General features: G+C 45.9%; 1 protein-coding gene across 1 annotated transcript in view; it reads right to left on the bottom strand.

Moving 5' to 3' along the window:
* Positions 1-21,986, bottom strand: part of THSD7B (thrombospondin type 1 domain containing 7B) — a 685,311-nt gene that overhangs the window by 88,540 nt on the left and 574,785 nt on the right. The gene's annotated exons all lie outside the window — the stretch shown is intronic.

Below are 21,986 nucleotides of genomic sequence, written 5' to 3'. Positions count from 1 at the left end.
CCAGGACCATAATCTTGGGCTCCCCTTTGTAAACGGACTGCTTTGCCTGTGGGCTTCTCCAGGCAGACTCTTGCTCCCTGAGAAACACCTCAGCTGGTCCACAAATAAAACAGAGTTTTCTAAGCAAAGAAAACAAGCAAATACAACCTTTTTGTCCTGCCACAGACACCAGTAGGGGATCCCTGTGGATCTGGCCTTTATAAAGCAGTCTGTCCCCTGCTGTGGCCAACCGCTTAGCCCATCACCTGCACCACAGCTGTCCCCTCAGCTTGCTATCCCACTGCTCTTCTCTCCAGGGTTTTTAAGCACACGGTGAGCCACTCCCTAATCAGCAGTCTCCCTACAGTTATTCAGTAGGGCTGGCTGCCCCCTCTTCAGGGGACAGGCTGCGTTGCTAAACCCCTGTATTGGCAAGTAAAAAGGGTGAAATTGGATCTGATCCCCAGTTCTAAATCTGTACTTCCTGCCATGCATGTGATGCATGAGAGGAAGCATGATTGTTGAGATTGGAGATCAGATCCCATGGTGTCTTTACATGAGCCAGGGGCCTTATAAACCTGTCCCAAAATGGAGACAGAATAGGACCCAGAAGCTGTACTGTGAAGTGGAAGAAAAATAATATTTTTAGGACTGAAATCCTCTTTTCCTTAAGTTTCTTGTTCTGTGTTAGAAGAACATGACTCTAAAATTTATCAACTGCTATTACATGGCATCAGCATCGCATCATAATTCAAGCGCTGCACCATAATATTACTCCTCACTCCATTAGTGTTTTGGATTAAAAGATTTCCTTGTCTCATATTCCTACTTGCTTGGAAAGATGATTGATCCTAGCAACTCCCATCCATAGGCTTCTTGCTACCACATGTGTCTTAGGAGGAACTGTAATCAGATTTGTTGACTTGGTAAGAGTTACTAATACAGACAAATTGCAGGTATGTGTCAGAAATCTACAGTACCTGTTTTTTGTATAAAGAATCACACCATTCTAGGAAACTTAGCTAGTTGTGAGTTTACAAGAAAGAAACTAGATGAGAGATTCTGATATACGTAAATTACTGTACATTAAAAAATAAAACAAGGTAAAAATTAAAAAATAAACAAAGATGATCCACAAAAGAAACTGGAATAATGCTGACTTAAATAGCTTCTTTATAAAGAAGATGGGCTTTCAAGGATTACAGCAACATTTTATTCTCTAATTGTGCAACACCCATATTATTCCATATGAAGTTGCCTAATCCTATGTCCTCTGAGATAAATCCTGATTGAGGAGGAGTTCACAGGAGGTCAGGTAAAAGGCACAGAGTACCAACAATACTAATGGAAATCACTGTATTGGTACTTTAGCTACTAGGTCAAATCCTACAGTCCCAGCTCAGTTTGAAGTTGCAGTGAAGTCAAGTTGCACTGAAGACTGCAACATTTGGTAAGGATTATTAGGTTAGAAACACTAGAAAAACCTGGTATTAAAACCCCCTTTTTCTAAGTAGTAATGCTTTTCTAACATTATCGCATGTCATTTTTACAAACTAAACCACAGCTTCACATAGTGAAGAGGCTCTGTCTACTCTGCCATCGTTCTCAAGGTGAATCAACCCCTGGGGAGGATTTGGAGAAGCAAGTAACATCGACACATGCGTCACTCCCGTGAGCTCTGCAGAAGTTTTCATCATGAAGAAACCAAGTATCCTCTCTGATGTCACATCCACCAGCAAACCAAAAACAAACCATCAGTCTAAGATTCCTCCTTGCTTTCCTCAAAAGCACTTGTCACTCCTGTCTTGCCTTAATACCTCTTTTTTTTGTCTACGACGCCTTCTCAGTCCTCCCAACAGGTCCTTGGGTCTTCAGAATGCATCGAAGGCTCTCCAGCATTGCTTGTTCCCAACTGACCTGTCTGTATGCATGGCTGAAGTTGACACATCTATTTCTGCACCCTCTCAGGTTGGTGTTCTATGTACTTTTCCGATACTATCAAACCCATCCATTTCAACAATGCCCAGGATCTGGGCTAGAGACCATGAGTTCTCTAGTCCACAAATTACCAAATAAATGTGCACAACCATATCCTCAGAGGAAAAGGTTCACCTCTAAATTTGTTCTCTTCTAGCTTAGTTACATTTTAGAAGACATTAAAGAGCTGCACTTCTGCATCAGGAGAGTGTTAAATATATGCAGGTTTCTAAAGTCTACTAATAGAGCAGGTAATCAGGACAGCCCTGATCGCCCAATCTATTATAATGCATACTGCTAGGTTACTGACAGATGTTTATTTATAGGCATGATGGGATCTGATCCCAGATCTCAAAATTATGCCTCCTGCCATGCCACACATTCATGGCAGGATGTGCAATTTTGGGAATGGGGATCAGATCTCAACTGGGCCATGATCCTAGGCTGCTCACACAGCAGCAAGTTGAAAGCCAAGTGCCCAACAATCAGCTGATTATGAGCTCGGCCAGGGGACCACACTGGGGTCAGGAATCGGCCCCAGTATGGTTCCCACCAGGCTGACAATCTGTTGACTGTTGACCTGGTGGGAACCACAGCAGGGCTTGTTGTAACCATAGTATAATCCTGGACTCAGCCAGCCAGAGCTGCCCAGCACAGGTTTTCAAGTTCCTAGTGGGGGAAAGCTTCTTCTCCCCACACGAGGCTGTCCAGCCAGTGCTGTGCAGCATGGGGTTAAAAGTCCCAATGGGGGGAAGCCAAAGGTTCCCCCCTCCTTACTCCCATGCTGGCAGCCCAGTCAGTCATGCCCAGCCCAGAGTTTAAAGTCCCCAGAACTGGAAGCAGAAGCCTTTTGGGCCCCCATTCTCCACCCTGCCCCACCCAGATCCCAGCCGGATCAACGATCAAGTGATTGTCAACCACCAGTGACATATTAAATTTAAAGTGCCATACAAATGAGCCATAAAAATGTTTGACATCCTAAGTGGAACACTTTATGCTCATTCCCATTTTATGGTGCCTTAAATTGGGTGCATGTGTAACACCCTTCCTGTTTATATTGCAATTAGCAAGTTAAGTGTGGCATAGATGTAATGTGTAGAGGGGACATTATCAGGGCCGGACCATCCGTGCCTGCAAAACCTGTGGCCACAGGGGGCCTCACAGCCAAGGGGCCCCATGACGCCAGCATCCTCCCCATCAGGCAAGTGAAAGTCGCAGTTTTAAACTCCGCAGCCCAGCCCAGCCCTCTGCATCTGTGGGACTGCTTGGGAAGGCTGGGTAGCAGCTCCCAGCATGTGAGTATAATGGGAGTAGGGGGGAGTGAGACTAAGACGTGGGCTGCTACGGGGCGGGGAGGGAGAGGGCTGTCTGGCGGGGAGGTCTGTGTGTGTGCGTGATATCTTTTATTAGACCAACGAAATAGTTAGAAACATTTTTCTTAGCAAGCTTTTGGGTTTAAAATCCCTTCATCAGGCTGGGGAAGCATCTGCGGTTGGTATGTGCTCTTCCTGGATGGAATGAATAGTAAAAGAAGCCAGAGGCAGGGCTGCAGCAAGCAGGGCAGTTAGTGGAGATGTAAACTGAGGAGCCAGTGGATGAGAGGCAGGTGTGGGGGGGAAGGGCAGAAGGGGGATGAATGTAGCAGGGAAAAGTGGAGAGGTACCTGGGGAGTCAAATGTTTGGCAGCTTCTAATGTGTCATAAATCCAATGTCTATGTTTAGTCCAGGGATGTACTTAGTAGCTGTGTCTTTGAGAGTTGTGCTGAGTTGCTCTTTGGTATGTAGATTAGGTAAAACTCCTTCCCTGAATATGTCAGATGGCAGGTGGGGAGGTAAAAAATCTTTCTTGTTGTTCTGAAATGAAGTTTAAAATCCAAAATTTGCTAAAATTCAGCATCTTCCATGTTTCAGGTTGTACTCGGTAGCTGTGTTGGTCTGAGACAAGAAGAAATACAAAAATGTAGAACTCTGGGTTCCAAAATGATAGCTTTTATTAGACCAACTGGGAAATCACAAGAAAAATCTGGATCCAGAGGGACAGATTTCCATCTCCAGCTCCCTCTGTGCAAAAATGACATTTCCTACCCTTGGGGACTTTTTACCATCTATACATTTCTCAGAGCCTGATGAATTGCCTTTGAGCCTGAAAGCTTGCAGAAAAGGACAGTTTTCTTGTGATTTCCCAGTTACTAAAATAATACTAAAAGGTATTATTTTAGAACCAAGAATTCTCCATTTTTGTATTTCTTCTATGTTTTGTTTATGATTTTTTGTATCCAGGAGGTTGATGAAGTGAAGTTCGTAGGCTCATCTGTGAAAAGTGTTTTGTGAATTCCCTTTGAGGATGAATACTGAGAGACTGGAGAAAGAGTAATTTTCTTGTGAGAAATGTGCCCCCACCAGTAACTGGGTATTTTGGTCTTTAATAGATTTCCGGTGTGCATTCATTCTGGTGAGCAGTTGTTGTTTGGTCTCTCCTATGTATTTTCCATCAGGCATTTCGTGCACTGGATGAGATATATAATGTTTCTGGAGGTGCAGGTATAAGATCCAGAAATGGTAATGGTTCTGCTGTGGGCTGTAGTAATTGTGGGGGTGATGAAGATATGTTGGCAGGTTTTGCATTTCTTTTCATGGCATGGCCTGGATCCATTCAGTGTGTTTTCGGCCGTAGGAAGTTTGCTTCTGGTGATGAGGTTAGCAAGGATCAGTGCTTGTTTGAAGGCTAGGATGGGTGGATCTGGAAAGATCTCTTTAACAATTGGGTCTCCTTCTAGTATGTGTTGCAATTGTTTGAGGATTTTCCATATAGGTTCAAGGGAGGGGTGATATGTCTTAACCAGTGGTGTGGGATTTGTAGGGGTTTTCCTTCTGCACTGCAACAATTCTTCATGTGATATCTAAGTGGTTCTTTCAAATGTGTATCTTATCTCTCTGGAGAAGTGTCCTTGTTTTGTGAAAGCCTTTTAAAGATTTTTGAGGTAGCAATCCTGGGTGTTCTTCTCACTGCAAATTTGGTGGGATCTGAGGGCTCGGCTGTGTATCACAGGTTTCTTGGTGTGTTTAGGGTGATTGCTGGTTCTGTGCAGATATGTATGTTGGTCTGCAGGTTTCTTGTATAATGTGGTCTATATTTTACCATTCTAGATGCTGATCATTGTGTCTAAAAAGGAGATGTTGGTGCTGGAGTACTTAAGAGATAGTCAGATGGAGGGGTGATTATTGGTGAATTTCTGATGGAACCCAATCAGAGATTGCAGGTTTTCAGTCCAAATGATGAAGATGTCATCGATGTATCTTAAGTATAGCAACGGTTTGATGGTGCAGTCTTTAAGGAATTCTTCTTCCAGGTGGCTCATAAAAAGTTTGGCATACTGTGGGGCCATTTTGGTGCCTAACGCTGTGCCCATGGTCTGGAGGAAGTGTTGATCGTTGCGTGTGAAGATGAAGCATAATTTCAGTAGTATCTTTGGGTCTGTACTCAGTTGTCATCTTGCACTTGTAGGTATGTAAGCAAGGCTTGGATGCCGTCCTGGTGTGGGATGTTGGTATAAAAGCTGGTAACATCCATGGTAGCTAGGAGGGTGTTGATGGGAAGGTGGTCTATGTTTTTACGTTTTCCCAGAAAGTCTGTAGTGTCTTGGACAAAACTCACTCTTTTGGTAACAAGCGGTTTAAGGATTGATTCCATGAAACCCACTGGCTTTCCCCCACTGCTTCTCTCACCCACTGACTCCTCAATTTATATTTTCACTGACCAGCTTGCATGCAGACCATCCTCTGGCTTCTTTACTATTTGTTCCATCCAGGAAGAGCACACACCAACCATGGATGCTTCCTCAGCCTGATCAAGGATTTTTAAACCCAAAAGCTTGCTAGAAAAAATGTTTCCAATTATTTTGTTTGCCTAATAAAAGGTATCAGATTTACCCAAAGAACCTTGTCTGCCATGTGTATGTGTACATTTGACCATAACGGAGGTGGGGAGAAGGGAGAAGTGGTGGACATGTGCCCCCCATCTTGGCAGGGTCCACCCAGCCTCCCCTGCCAGCACTAGGAGGGGAAGAGGCCCCTCTCCCCCCTGATGCCCAGCTCCCATGGGGAGGGGGCCTCCAATTTTGTGCTTGCCCAGGGCCCCAGTACACTTTAATCCACCTCTGTGCTTGCCACCCTCCCCCTCCCCCCCCTCCCCTACCGATGCCTTCTTTGCATCAGGGTCCCCAAAGCTATGCCTTGCAGGGGCCCCCCAAAATTGTGGGGCAGCCCTGGACATTATACCTGGTTAAAGGTTCAGATCCTAACAAGAAAAGGAAGATTGACATCAATGCTGTTGCGTACAGATCTGCATGCATTCATCTATTTACAGGATCAAATTTGTAGCTTTGATTCTGGCCTTATAGGTGGGTGGTGACTTGGCCTCAATCTTCATCTATTTCTTTATGGACTAAGGTCATTTGCAAATTTCTGTCTTCTTGCTATTTATCAGCTATTTTTAATCAAAGCTGGTTGTTTTCTCTGCATCAGCAAGAATGCCCCAGTTCACATCCTTCACTTATAGTTCTGTTATTTAAGAAGATCAAGGGGATTAACTTTTGATTCCAGATTCTCAAGAGACTTTGCCTTGATACTTTTTGTATCCTTCTGCTGCTGGCTGTCACTGAGCTTGTTTACTGTGTGCTCTCTGAAGCACTATACACAGCAGATAATAAAGCCTGTGGTCCAGCACCCACCACTCAATGTGCTAAAGTACACAGCTTATACACAGAAAATAGTTACCTTATTTAAAATAATTTGCTGAATTCCCAGAGTTCTCTGAATCTATGCAAGCACAGATAATATACATGTGACATCCCAGAAGCATAATGGTACAACACAGATGCACCATTTTTTCTCAGAACACCCCCTCATATCACTACCTCAAAGAGGAGAACAAAGAGAATTAACAGATGCCTACGTCTGTCTTTCCCCCTATGTACTTTTTAAATATTGACAGCATATTGAAGTAAAAGCCTCATCAAGGTTTGCAATTACTTTTTTTTTTCTTGTAAACTTTCGTTTAGATTCACGGGCTTGATTCCTCAGTCCATAATGACATTTTGCATTCCTTCAGTGGTAGAAAGGGGTTGGTCCCTGCTGACATTTGGGCTAGGGACAGACATTACACAAAAACTGGTTTAAGTGATCAGAAACTGATTTAAACCTGCAACAGAACATAAGTTCAGTGCACATAAACCAGTTTCAAAATGGCTCAAACTGGTTTAATGTAGTAACAGATTTAACTGATTTGGATCAAACCAGTTTTTGCAATGTCTGTTCCAGACCCCTTCCTGGTTTAAGTTTAACCAGTCGCCCAGTATCTCAGATGCTTTGCAGCCCTGGGCTGGGCTGGGCTGAGCTGGGGCTAGCCTGTTCTCTCTGCTACAAAGAACAGGATGGCTCTGCCCTTCTCCTCCCTAGCCAAACCTCTGGGGGAGACTGCAGGCACAGCTAGGTCTGCCTGGCTTCCCTCGCTGCTCAAGAAGGGATTCCCCACTCTCTCCCACCTCCCACAGCATGGACCCCAGCCCCAACAACTCTAGGCATGTGGTATGTTAGTTAATGCTGAGAGGAATCGGTGTGTCTCCAATTTCACTGAGACAGGCAGACAAAGGCAGACAGAACAGTGTCCGCTTAGGGCTTTTTGGAGCTAATCAACAGGTCAGCTAGTAATGTCCCTCCTTGGAACAAGCTGTTTAAGAAGAGCTTGAAGAAATGAGAGTGGCTTTTGTTTTGCTGATGGGCTGAAAAACACTGTGGTTTGCAGCCCTGTCATGTTTGCAGACAGGGAGAGGGAGATTTAAAAGCTCAGTATCATCTAGAGATGCATGCACTGTACACCCTGCCTTTGCCTCAGTGTGCTAGCCTCAGGCTGAGGTATGGCAGTAGTCCTGCCCCTTGAGCAGCGAGCTGGGAAAAGCCTGGGACAATGCAGGCAGGGTGGGGGTTTACACCCTTCCCTAATCAGGATAGGTCCTGCCTGGACCTGGCCATGCCCCCTGTCTCCCCGCCCCCACTCAGCTCAGCACTATGGAAGGGAAGGGAGGGCTGCTTTAGTGCCCCCCAGCTTCTAGCCTGAGCCACTGCAGGCATGTGTCTGCATTTCTGGAATGAAAAAGAAATGTCTATCCACCTCCAAATTGCTTCAAGCTTTGCAGGTTAGACTAACCTGAAAAGATTGAATCAATTCAGGCTCAGGCTTATTGAACATCTCGCCCTAGCCTTGGAGTCTGAGAGGTCAGGATGGCCTCATGCAGAACCAATTAACCTTTATCCTTTTCTAGAAACAAATCCAAACCAAATCCTTTTGAAATTTCTGAAGTATTTATTTAACTATTTTCCTCAGTTACCATTTGCATTTGGAAGTGCCAGGATACTACAAGAGATGAAATCATGCCTCATTGAAGTCAATGGGAATATTGCTATTGACTTTGAGGGAGCAAGTGTGTCCCCAGGGTCATTATGGCCCATTAGAAGTAGAAGCCACTATAAATCTTGAGAAAATTCTATGAAGTTGAAATTGTAACTGAGAAGAATGGTGCGGACTGACTTTAGATAAACAAATGAAATATTGGATGCTTTTGTGAACTGAACCCTAAACTAAGCACATGATACGTAAACAACTTAGCCCTGAATGAATAAAAGGACAGAAAGTGAAAAGGTCTCTCTTTTAAAAAGCAGAACTAATATAGTAAAAACTAAATTTTGCCCTAAAAATATGAGATGACTTTCACTCACTTCAGTGCAAGCTTCATAAGTGTATATGAAAGCAGAAGTAAGCCTTTATTAAGAGTTAACTAAAAACATTATTAATCATTTTGCTTCCTTTACTTTAAGAAACTTTAAGAAACTAGAAAAAAAACACTTGCTACAAACCAATATTACCTTTGTTCCGGGAAAAGCTACTGTATCCCAGGGCAAAATGCAGTCTTTCAGACTAGTAATAAATGTTGCCAGAAAAATCATGGAGCAGATCGTCAAAGAATCCATTTCCAAGCACTTGGAGAAGGTGATTAAGAATAGTCAGCATGGATTTACCAAGGGCAAGTCATGCCTGACCAAGCAGATTGCCTTCTATGATGAGATGACTGGCTCTGTAGATGCAGCGAAAGCAGTGGGCATGATATACCTCAACTTTAGCAAGGCTTTTGATATCATCTCCTACAGCATTCTTGCAAGCAAGCTGAGGCAGTTTGGGTTGGATGAGTTGACTGTAAGGTGGATTGAAAGCTGGCTGGATTGTTGGGCTCAAGAGGTAGTGATTAATGACTCAGTGTCTTGTTGGCAGCTGGTATCAAGTGGAGTGCCCCAGGGGTTAGACCTGGGCCTGGTTTTGTTCAATATCTTCATTAATGATATGGAAGATCAGATGGATTGCACCCTCAGCAAATTAATGGATGACACCACACTGGGGGAAGCAGTAGATACATGGGAGGGTAGAGCTAGGATTCATAGTGAACTACATAAATTAGAGGACCAGGCCACAAGAAATCTCATGAGGTTCAATAAGGAAAAGTGCAAAGTCCTTCCCAACAGAAGACTTCCATGCACTGCTACAGCCTGGAGACTGACTGTCTAAGCAGCAGATCGGCAGAAAGGACTGGGGGTTTACAGTAAAAGGATATGAGTCAGCAGTGTGCCCTTGTTGCCAAGAAGGCTAACAGCATACTGGGCTGCATTAGTAGAAGTGTTGCCAGCAGGCTGAGAGAAGTGATTATTCCACTCAATTCTGCACTGGTGAGGCCACATCTGGAGTAGTGTCCAGTTTTGGCCCCCCACTATAGAAAGGATGTGCACAAGTTGGAGAGAGTCCAGCACAGGGCAAGAAAAATGGTTTGGGGGCTGGGGCACATGACTTTTGAGGAGAGGGTGAGGGAGATGACTTTAATAAGACTGCAGAAGAGAAGATTAAGAGGGGATTTGATAGCAGCCTTTAACTACCTGAAGGGTGGTTCCAAAGAGGATGAAGCTAGACTGTTCTCATTGGTGCACATAACAGAAAAAGGAGCAATGGTCTCAAGTTATAGCAAGGGAAGGTTAGGTTAGATATTAGGAAGAACTTTCTCACCAAGAGGGTGGTGTAGCCCTGGAACAGGTTACCTAGGGAGGTGAGGGAATATCTATCCTTTGAGGTTTTGAAGGTCCGGTTCAACAAAGGCCTGGCTGGAATGGTATAATTGGGGATGGTCCTGCTTTGAGTAGGGGGTTGGACTAGATGACCTCCTGAGGTCCCTTCCAACTGTAAATTTCAATGATTCTATTAAATGAATTAGACCTGGATGTGTCCAGGCAGAGCTGATCTACTTCATTAAGTGAAACACACTTGCCCATTGATGCTGTGGGACAACAGGCAATGTGTTCTCTTGAGGCTTGAGGGCTCGAGTCCGGCACATTTTGGCAATTCCCATGTATGATTATGCCCCTCAATCCCTATGAGTGCCCTTCTGGGATCTCTGAGGCAGCTCTTTTCCTGTCCCTGGGATCTCTGGGGCACCTCTAAGTCAGGGAAGTCAGGGTTTACCAATTTTCAAAGACACTCCCTGGAGATCTCAGGAGCTTGTCTTTGTAAGTGAGGAAATCTGGGCAGGCAGCCCCAGGGCTTGAAGGCCCAATCCTATGTGGGAATTGCTGGGGTATGCAGGATCAGGTTGTAGCATGAACTGAACTAATGTAGCTGATGTTAGCATAGAGTGTAATAATAGTAAAATATAACCATGTTAGTCTTGTCCTGTAAGCAACTTGAAAAATCCATTTTGTATCCTTCTGCTTGATATAAGGATGCATCCACAGATGCATCATGAGCAGGTCCAAGGAGGTGATCCTCCCCCTCTATGTGATGCTGGTCAGGCCACAGTTGGAGTACTGTGTCCAGTTCTGGGCACTGCACTTCAGGAGGGATGTGGACAGCACTGAGAGGGTCAAGAGGAGGGCCACCCGCATGATCAGGGGGCAGCAGGGCAGGCCCTACGAGGAGAGGCTATGGGGCCTGAACCTGTTCAGCCTCCACAAGAGAAGGCTCAGAGGTGATCTGGTGGCTATCTATAAACTTGCCAAGGGGGACCAGCAGGCAATGGGAGGGTCTCTGCTCCCCCAAGCACTACCAGGAGTAACAAGGAATAATAGCCATAAGTTGACGGAGTAGATTCAGGCTAGATATCAAGAGGCACTACTTCACAGTCAGGGTGGCTAGGATCTGGAACCAACTTCCAAGGGAAGATAATCACCTAGCTGGGGTCGGTTGACCCCAGCATCCTTTCCTGCCCATGGCAGGGGGTCCGACTTGATGATCTGCTCAGGTCCCTTCCGACCCTACCATCTATGAAACTATAAGTGAATAAACTCTGCATATACTTTATGTACATCTCACTCCTGATTTGAGCAATTAGCAATTTGAGTAAAAAGGTCCCTCAAGCCTCTGGAGTAGCTGGCTGGAGAGTGTGAGCAGCTCTGTGCTACTGGCACTCTCATGCCACAAAGTAAACAGACATCTGCTGCTAATTATGGACACAAACTGATACCACCTATGTGACAGCCATAACTTTTGAGTATCTGTGAAATGACAAGGGGTATAGACATCTGTTTGCTTCAAAAAGTGAAGAAAAGCGACATCTGTTTCCACCCTCAGATGTCCACATTGCTTGTCAGGAGACAAACCCTGGGATAAAAACGGGATAAAAAGTGCTAACTATTTGTCCTGGGACATTGTGAGGTGCCTCTGAACTGCTGTCCTGAGACTGCAACATTGAAATAATGGCAGAAACATAGCAGTACATTCAACTGCTCACAATGGACAATGTGTGTGCATACCAATCCCAAGACTTTTCTGTTCTGGGACAAATACAGGCACAACTTGTCCCAGGACAAATACAAAGTTTGTTGTTAGCTTAGTCCACGAGTTTTTGAAAATAATCATGACATGATTTACTATGTGCACCTCAGAATCAGGTGGTGAACAATGCCACCCTATCAGATCACTTATGGAAACAAGATAATTTGACTGGTTAAAAGAAATCCATGGCTGTGCTTGAGAGAAAAAAAGGACTCAAATTGCCATGGATCACCTGTAGCTTTACCTGGCTTCAACCGAAGTTGCAAGTAATCAGCAATTCTGAAAATCCTAGAGACTTCATATTTCAGTGATTCAAATTTATTGCTCCTCAAGGTAGGTATTGACCCTAGCTTTGCTTCAGTCAATATTTTAGCTTTCAATTCAGTAAATCTTGATGTTCACCTCAAGAGAAGTCAATACCAGCTTATTATATTAGAACAACCAAACTGATCACTGTAGCAGTTGACTGGAACCCTGAGGACAACCTGATGCTACTCAGTTTTATCACAATAGTTTAAATTAATCTCTGCTGTAAGCTCATCTCATGCTAATGTCCCTACATCATGGGATAAATTGTAGCAAATGTGTTTGAACAGCCAGATACTAAGAAATAATAATGTATTTTTGAATTATGAACACCACCAAAAATTAAACTAGAAACTTTTCCCCCCAAATAATAGAGTTCTAAAAGACAGTAAGTAGATTTATTCTGATTGTAAAAAGATGCTGGTTGGCATGGAGTTGGTTAAAATAAATTAAACCCCTCCAACAGAGACCTTCCAGACAAGATTTTCATTTTGAATGTTTTCAAATCCATTTTACTTTCTACCGTGGGTGTGCAGAGTACAAGAGGAGGCAGCTGTTTGACTCAGTAGAGCTGTAACGAGTCTCTTCTTTTGTTACATTAAAAGTCCATGCAGAACCTCAATGACATTTAAAACCTGAACTATGGCAATGTGGCTTTCATAACCAATGTGACATGACTGGGTCTACAGCAAATTGGGAACCATAGCTGCAGCAATCTTCAACCTCTATTCTAATACAGTAAAGGGGGAATGGATGTACAATGCAAGCCCATTGTCTGCTTTTTTGATTTGGATGCTGACCCTGACCAATCACAGTTTGTTCAACATTCATGAGAATTTCTTTTCTGTGAGGTGTTACTTGTGTCTGTAAGAAAAATAATATTTTTTCTTGGTTAATAACTAATACCTATTTTCTATTTTGACTTCATTCAATTTCAAACTAGAGTTTCTTCCATTTAATTCATTAAGACTCTGAATTTGGAAAGCATCCTTAGTAAGGTAATTACTTAAACACATGCTTAATTGCTTTGTGTACAGATTTTAATGCTTTCCTGAATTAAAGCCTAATGACATGAAATATTTTTGAAGGACAGTATTACCATATTAACGTGTTATATTACAGAGTGCTGTGCAACATCACCAGGGATCTGGGTTTTCCATTTGCCATGGAAAAACATGGTAAAACCCAGATTTTCTCATTTTAAGGAGAAAAACCTAGAATTTCTCTTTTGGCAGGTTTCCTCTTGCAGGCTGACAGAGTTCCAGCCTGCAAGGGGCTAGGGGAGTAGGAGGAGAGTGATGATCAGGCAGGAGGTACCATGTTCACATCCATGCATACACATGCACATGGCAGCCAGGCAGCATGACAGCAGCTCCTACAGTTCCCCACAGGTAAGTCTGGGGTGTGGGGGTGGGAATTGAGGCCCCCATAGTGAAGGAGGGAGTTGGGCAGGGCTGGGGCTGCTACCCAGTCAGGGTGGTGTGTGGGGCTTGGGGCCTGGAGCTGGAATGGCTGGCTGCAGGGACTGGGCAGGGAGTCAGACAAAACCATGGGGGCTTGCCCAAGGGATGGTATGTGGGGATGGCTTCCTGCTACTGTGTGCACTCCTGGCGGGGGAGACATGCATCTCCCAGATTTCTGCACAGGGCGGGGGAAGATGTAGGTTGCCCGCTGCAGGCTCAGGGCTCCCTGTCCTGCTGTCCTCCCCCCCAGAGCTTCCACAGCCCAATGGGTGGCACCTGGCACGGCAGGGTAAACCAGGGTGGGAGGCTCACTGCTGCTGCTGAAAGCCCTGCAACACCGTGGCAAGTTGCCTCCTGCCCACCTGGCAGCAGCAAGGGGCACAACCCTGCCCACCACCCCTGCTGGTGTCAGTGGTGGTACCAAGCCTCCTCCCCTTGCTCTGCCATGCCAAGTCCTGCCCACTGGGCCATGGAGGCCCCTGGGGGCAGGGCAGCAGGGCAGGGAGCCCCAAACGTGCAGCTGTCCCCCACGGGTTTTGCTTCAGCCGTGCAGCCCATGGGGAAGGGGGAAGCTGAGCTCCAAGCTTCACTCTGCTGCAGCAGCCACTGCCTCCCATAGGTAGCAGCCAGGGGCTTGGGTGCTGCTAGGGGGCCAGGGAGCTGCAGACCTGGGTCCCTGGCCCTGTAGCCTTGACAGGTGGGGGGCCCCTCCAGCAGGGCTTGGGGAAACAGGAGACTGTGGGTTGTCAGTGAGGGGCACCAGCAGGGCTAGGGGGCTGTGGGTGGGGAGTGAGGGGCACCAGCAGGGCTGTGGGTCTGGAATGAGGGGCACTAGCAAGGCTGGGGAGCTGTGGCTTGGGAGTGAGCGGCAACTGCATGGGCAGGGAACTGGCATACCAGGGCAGCTCAGTGCCACAAAGCAGTGGAAGGGGACAATCATAGCTGGACCTCTGTCCTGGTGAGCTAAGGGGGCAGGGAGAACTCTGATTTTCCATGATAAAAACCCCAAAATCGAACACCAACATTTCTAGTTATTTAGAATTTATTTTATTATAATAATTGAAGCACTGGCAGGCTTCCAACTTGCCTTAAAGTTGTAAATATATCAATAAAGCATTGTGTTCAACTGATACCTATACTTACAGCAGTGTTTCATTTTAATCATGGGAAAACACAGATTTTGGGGTTTTAATCAGAGAAGTTTAGAATTTTTATGAGAGAATTCCGATTTTTCAACAGATCGTTACTTTTGATGGTTTGCTGTTCATTATTCATTATTTGGGTTTTATGGCTGGTTGCCTAAATCCCAGGTTAGACAAGAGAATAACAACTAAGGGAAAATATTGAATAACTCAAGAAATGCATAGAGGTGTAGGAAAGGTGATTTACAAGAAAAGGCTGGAAGAACTAGGATTATTTAAATTTAGAGAAAGGATGACTGAGGGGATATTTGATATTAGTCTTGAAAGGAAACGGGCTTATAAAATGAATGCTAATAGTCTGTGGCCACAGGCAGTTGCTGGAGGCAAGAGGAGGGCGGAAGGAGGTGAGAAGCCAGGCCAGGCACTAGATCCTACCCAGGAAAGGCAAGTGATCCAGCTGCCTGAAGCTTGGTTCAGCTGAGTGTGTGTCTGTTTGGTGGGTGTGTGCTCTGAGAAACTGGGAGTGAGTGAGTGAGTGAGCATTGATTACTGATTGTGATTGCTGTGGGATAGCTGCCTGGGCCTGAATCAGCCCAGGCCAGGCCCAGGAGGGTATAAAAGGGGATAACCCAGGCGACCAGGGAGCCAGTGATCAGGGACTGCCAACAGGAGCAGTTTCCAGGCAGTTCACAGGCCAGTTCATGGGCAGGAGTACACGGGATCTTCTGCCACAGATTTTTCAGGGTCATAGGAAAAGGTAAGCAGGGCAGAGGGAGCTGGCACAGTGGACCAGTGTTTGCGCAGGTGGGCAAGCAGGAAGGGCCAGGCAGAAATCTTCAGCAAGGGTAAGGATACGGCACTGCACACCCAAAAAAAAAAAAATGGTGTCGACGCAGAGTGCTGCTAGGGCCCCTGCTTGGGGGCACCGCCTTCCTGGGGCTCCTCTGAGGCCTCCACCCAGATGGAGCCTATGGGGAAGCTGGTGTCACCCTGCCCCCTGGCCTGCAGGGGATGCCCAGTGGGACCAGGGCGGGCAGGGAATGGGGGCCCCCACACCTGTCCTGCAGGTGCCCATCTTAGGGCCTTGGAGGCACGGGTGAGGGAGCTCCAGGAGGAGGTTAGCAGGCTGAGGGGGATCAGAGAAGCAGAGGACAAAATTGATGGGTATTTCCTTTCCCTGCAGGGCCAAGGACCAAAGGGAGAAGCACCTGGGGAGATGCCCTCCAAGCAGAATGGCAGAAGGTTCCCTCCAGAGCCAGGGCTGCTCGCGGTGGTACTCTACCAGTTCTCCTAGTCCAGCTGGAGAACAGGTATGAGGCCCTGGCAACACTGGAGGAGGAGGAAGGAGAGGAGGAAACCTCTGGAGAGGAGGCTGCTCCACACACTGAACAGACTGAAGGAGGCAAGCTGACCCAGAAGAAGAGACGCCGAGTGCTTGTCATAGGTGATTCCATCCACAGAGGTACAGAGGGTCCCATCTGTTGTTAGGATCCCTTGACATGCAAGGTCTCCCGTCTACCCGGAGTGAGGATTCAGGATGTGACGGAGATGATCCTGGCCATTATCCGGCCCAATGATTACTACCCCATGGTACTAATTCATGTGGGCACTAACGATGCAGCCAGGAGAAGCCCAGATCATCTGATAAAGGACTACCATGCTCTGGGGGCCAAGCTGAAGGAGACAGGGGCACACGTGGTCTTCTCATCTGTCCTTCCAGTGGGCGGGCATGGACGACGCCATGAGACCTGCATCACAGAGGTCAGCTTGCGCCTTCAGGAATGATGTCTCAAGACGGGCTTCGGCTTCTTGGATCATACTTCAAGACAAGAGATGTGCTCAGGTGGGATGGGCTTCACCTCTCCCCCAAAGGTAAGCGTGTGTTCTCTTTCAGGTTGGCTGATCTCCTCCGGTGGGCTTTAAACTAGGCTCGTTGGGGGAAGGGGATGATGAGGTCGGAGGAAGCCTCAGAACACCAAACCAAGTGTTGCTCACAAGAACAGCCCAGCCAAGACTTATGATGAGCACAAGAAATACCCAGGTAAGAGACCTGGATAGTCCTGGGATTAGGGAGGCGGTGCATATACCTTCAGGAGGCCTTAAATGCCTATACACTAATGCTTATAGTATGGGGAACAAGCAGGAGGAATTTGCCCTCCTGCTAGCTAACACAAACCCAGACATAGTGGGGCTCACTGAAACGTGGTGGAATCCAATGCATGACTGGGCAGTGAACATCAAGGCCTATAGGCTGTACAGGAGGGATAGAACAGGGAGGAAAGGTAGGGGTGTGGTGCTCTATGTCAAAGAACAATTCACATCCTCAACGAGCAGCACTGGGTCAGAGAAGGGGCAGATTGAAGTGCTCTGGGTCAGAATACAAGGGGGTCAGGGGCAAAGTGACTTAATGGTGGGGGTCTACTACAGACCACCCAACCAGGGAGAAGAGCTAGACTGGGAATTCTCAGGTCAGCTCATGGAGGCAGTTAAGTCAAGGGATGTGGTCATCATGGGTGACCTAAACTATCTGGACATTTGGTGGGAAGAGCAGTCAGCCAGGTCTGACTGCTCACGTAGGTTACTAGCTATGTTACAGGACCTCCATCTAACCCAGGAGGTACACAGTCCCACCAGGGGAAATGCCTTGTTAGACCTGGTCCTGGCCACAAGAGATGACCTGATGAGGGGACTGTGGGTGCTCGATCACCTTGGTGATAATGATCATCGCCTACTGGAATTCACCATCCAGCGCAGGGTGGCAAAGGCCTGCAGCAAGGCAGCAGCCCTGGACTTCAGGAGGCAGGATTTCATTGAGCTAAGGAGACTAGTCAGGGAGGCACTGAGGTCCCGGAGGGGTGGGCTGTTGGGAGTCCAAGAAAAGTTGCCATTCCTGAAGGAGACGATTCTCCAAGCCCAAAGGGTGGCAATCCCAACATGGATCAAAGGGGGCAAGAGTGCACAAAAGCCCCCATGGCTCACCAAAAGCATCCAGGAACATCTCAAAGCTAAAAAGGAGGCATACACCCAATGGAAGTGGGGGGCATCACCAAGGAGGATTATACCTCCGTTGCTCAAGATTGTAGGAGGGCTGTTAGGAAGGCTAAAGCGGCAATGGAGCTGGGACTAGTGACCCGGATCAAAGATAACAAGAAGTCCTTTTTTAAATACAAAGCGGGTAAAAAGAAGGTACTGGGCAATGTGGGGCCTCTGCGGGACACATTTGGGAATTTGGTGGTCGCACCAGATGACAAAGCTAATCTCTTTAACAATTTCTTTGCCTCCATTTTTCAAAGCAGGGACTGGGTCTTCCCACCCACCAGGATCCCAGACGGATCCAGGGCAGGTGCAGCCAGGCCCAGGGTCAGTAAGGACCTAGTCAGGAAACTTCTGGTGGAACTAGACGTGTTCAAATCAGCAGGTCCTGACAATCTCCAGAGGGCTGAGGGAATTAGCAGAGGTCATTGTGGGACCCTAGCACAGCTTTACAAGCACTCGTGGTGCTCTAACAAGGTGCCAGAGCACTGGAAAAGGGCCAATATGGTCCCCATTTTCAAAAAAGGGAGGAAGGAGGACCCAGGAAATTATAGGCCTGTTAGTCTTACCTTGGTCCTGGGGAAGCCCTTTGAGAAAATTATCCAGGTGCACATCTGCAAGGGGCAAGCAGGGGAGTGTATGCTTAGGGGCAACCAGCATGGGTTCATTAGAGGCAGGTCCTGTCAGACCAACCTGGTGGCCTTCTATGACCAGGTCACAAAATCTTGGGATGCAGGTGTCGCAGTGAACATAGTCTTTCTGGACTTTAGGAAGGCCTTCGACACTGTCTCTCACCCCATTCTCATTAAAAACAATTAGGAGATTGTGGTGTCAATGCCTACACAGTCAGATGGGTTGCCAATTGGCTGGATGGCCACACCCAGAGAGTGGTGGTGGATGGGCCATTTTCGACCTGGGGTGATGTGGGCTGTGGGGTTCCCCAAGGCTCAGTCCTTGGGCCTGCACTGTTCAATATCGTCATCAGCAACTTGGACGAGGGAGTGAAAAGCACCTTGTTCAAATTTGCTTATGACACTAAGATGTGGAGAGAAGTGGGCACACTAGAAGGGAGGGAAAGGCTGCAATTGGATCTGGACAGGTTACAGGGGTGGGCAGATGAGAATAAGATGGGATTCAATACTGACAAGTGCAGGGTACTGCACCAAGGGAGAAAGAACCAGCAGCATACCTACAGACTGGGGAACTCTCTTCTCATCAGCACAGAAGCAGAAAAAGGTCTTAGAGTCATTATAGACTCCAAGATAGAGATGAGCCACCAATGTGGGGACGCAGTCAAGAAGGCTAACCGCACCTTGTCATGCATCCACAGACGCATCACGAGCAGGTCCAAGGAGGTGATCCTCTCCCTCTATCTGACGTTGGTCAGACTGCAGTTGGAGTACTGTATCCAGTTGTGGGCGCCGCACTTCAGGAGGGATGTGGACAACATGGAGAGGGTCCAGAGGAGGGCCACTCGCATGATCAGGGGGCAGCAGGGCAGGCCCTATGAGGAAAGGCTACAGGACCTGAACCTGTTCAGCCTCCACAAGAGAAGGCTGAGAGGGGATCTGGTGACCATCTATAAACTGGCCAAGGGGATCAGCAGGCAATGGAAGAGTCCCTGTTCCCCTGAGCACTACCGGGAGTAACAAGTAATAATGGCCATAAGTTTACCAAGAGTAGATTCAAGCTAGACATCAGGAGGCGCTACTCCACAGTCAGGGCTTCTGGGATCTGGAACCAACTTCCAAGGGAAGTGGTGCTTGCTCCTACCCTGGGCGTCTTCAAAATGAGGCTAGACAGACACCTTGCCGGGGTCATCTGACCCCAGCATTCTTTCCTACCCATGGCAGGGGTCGGACTTGATGATCTGCTCAGGTCCCTTCTGACTCTGCCATCTATGAAACTATGGGATAGGACAAGGAGTAATAGTCTTAAATTGGAACAAGGGAAATCTAGGTTGAGTAGTAGAAAAAACTCTCACTCTAAGGGTAGTTAAACATTGGAACCGAGTACCCAGAGAGGTTGTGGAATCTCTATCCTTGGAATATTTTAAGATTAGTTTAGACAAACACTTGAATGAGATGATTTAGATAGGGAAAATCCTGCCTTGAGCAGGTGTTTCGACAAGATGACCATTTGAAGATCCTTCCAATCCTACTTCTTTATGGATCTATAAGCCTTTAGAAAAATAATTATCTGCTAAAATTTGTGAAACTTGAGATTTATTGCCTTTTTATGACTGCTGGCAGTTGGTCCAGACATGCATCCATAACACAACATGAGCACACCAATCAGCAAAACAAATCCAGCACTTTTATTCATTAGTATCTATCTGAATCAGAAGTTTTTCCTACAGTTTGACTAGCCCCAAAGGTAAGGAATAAAGAAAACAAATAATAACTTAAATAAGGTTATTTACGTATTCACTGCTGCTGACCTAAGTTTATAGTAAAATCCAGAAAATCACTGAAGTGATCAGCTGACAAAAATATAAAATCAGTTTGAGTCTAATATCTAAGAACAGCATCATAAATAACCAACCACATGGGGTGTCGAGGATAATTTTCCACATCCAATCCTGAGTTCCCCCTGCTACCTGAGAGTACAACAACTCTTATAAGGCAGGGTTACTTCCAACTGTTAATACGCACACTTATAATACCCCTTGTGTTGTGAATTGCAGTGATGGCAGATTAAAAAATGATTATTAGTGTGAGGAAGACTTTTGTGATGACAGGAGAGAAATATGTAGAAATCTATTCCTCCAACCCCAGATTATCTAGTTACGATCCTCAGAACAGTCTGGATTTACTCCCAATTTATAGAGGAAAAGAACTGAGGCTCAAAGATCATGGATTTACCCAAGACTAGCGGGACAGTGAGTCAATGTGAGAGATTGGATTAACATTCTGGAATGGCCCATTCCCTTTTCAAAATCTAACCTCAAACCACACCTTGTTTTAAAATCAAAACACTAGCAAGTCTGCAAGAAACAGGAGCTGATGAACCTGTCAGCAAATAGTGTAGTTCTAATGCTCCCATACAGAATGCTGGCTTTTAAATGCCATAGGAGAAAAAGAGAAGAAATTTAGAAAGAGACGATAGATTGCTATTACAAAGACAGTTGGATACCCAGTACTCCCCAGGCGTGTTCTTTAGATGTTTTTTTTCCCCTTTGTCTGACTTGCAAAGCACTGGTCTCTCAGTAAGTCTCTCATTTTCTTCTAATGGGTAATTAAATATGCAAAGACAGGTACCTGTGTAGTTCAAATTCATAAGTGCAACGAATAGAAAATGCCTTGTTTAAAAAGTTAATTGAAGTGAGCGCCATTAAACCACAGTTATTACAGTTGGTACGTATAAAACTAATATCTCACTGGCTGAGGTTTATTAGTTCATATTTACTAGAGCTAATTTTTTTTTTTTTTAAACTGGTGTATACATTAAAATCTCAAGCGATATTACTCTAAAGCATAAGCATTCTTTACTGGAGATTAAAATAAGTTGGTGTAATTAAATGTGAAAAATATGAGACAAAATACTCTCTAAGTGACTGTTCATTCCAATACATTCCATTTCTCTAATTAGCAGCAGCAGGAGCTATCAGCCCCTAAAGCTGTGTCAGTGCTAGCATGAACAACAGGCTTCAAGCCAGTAAACCCTCCACTAGGTGCAATGCAGAGTGAAAGCACCTGACACCTTTCCTGTAGTGCTGCTGCCCAAATGCATGACCTTCTCATTACACCTGTTCTCAGCCCTCTCACGGTCTGCTATATTAGAAAGTAGAATTCCTTCAGGTCAACACAATGCACTTTTGCTGTCCTTATTGGTTGTCCCCTAAAGCCTAATCTGAGTGTATTATTTCAGATCACTGATGAGCCTGAAAATACTAATGATTTTTACATTTGTTAAACACCTAATAACACTCCAAACAAAAAGATAGACAAACAGAAAGAAACAACATTACAGGTTTACTGGAACTCTGAATCCTGTTCTATAAAGTGCTGAATGGCAAGCAGACAGCACTTGGCACCTGGCAGGATAAGCCCTTAGCTATCCGAGAGGAAACAGAACTACTTGCAATTTTTATACCTACACCGGGCAATTTAATCTTAAAACGATGCTAAAACATTGGGATGGCAACATGTAATATATGTACCTGCGTATATGCTAATGACATTGCAAATGGTCAGTTTTTACATATTTTTACATTATGCT

Source organism: Alligator sinensis, unplaced genomic scaffold, assembly GCF_000455745.1.
Source record: "Alligator sinensis unplaced genomic scaffold, ASM45574v1 scaffold277_1, whole genome shotgun sequence".
NCBI lineage: Eukaryota > Metazoa > Chordata > Crocodylia > Alligatoridae > Alligator > Alligator sinensis.
This window is presented reverse-complemented; position numbering and strand designations above follow the sequence as displayed.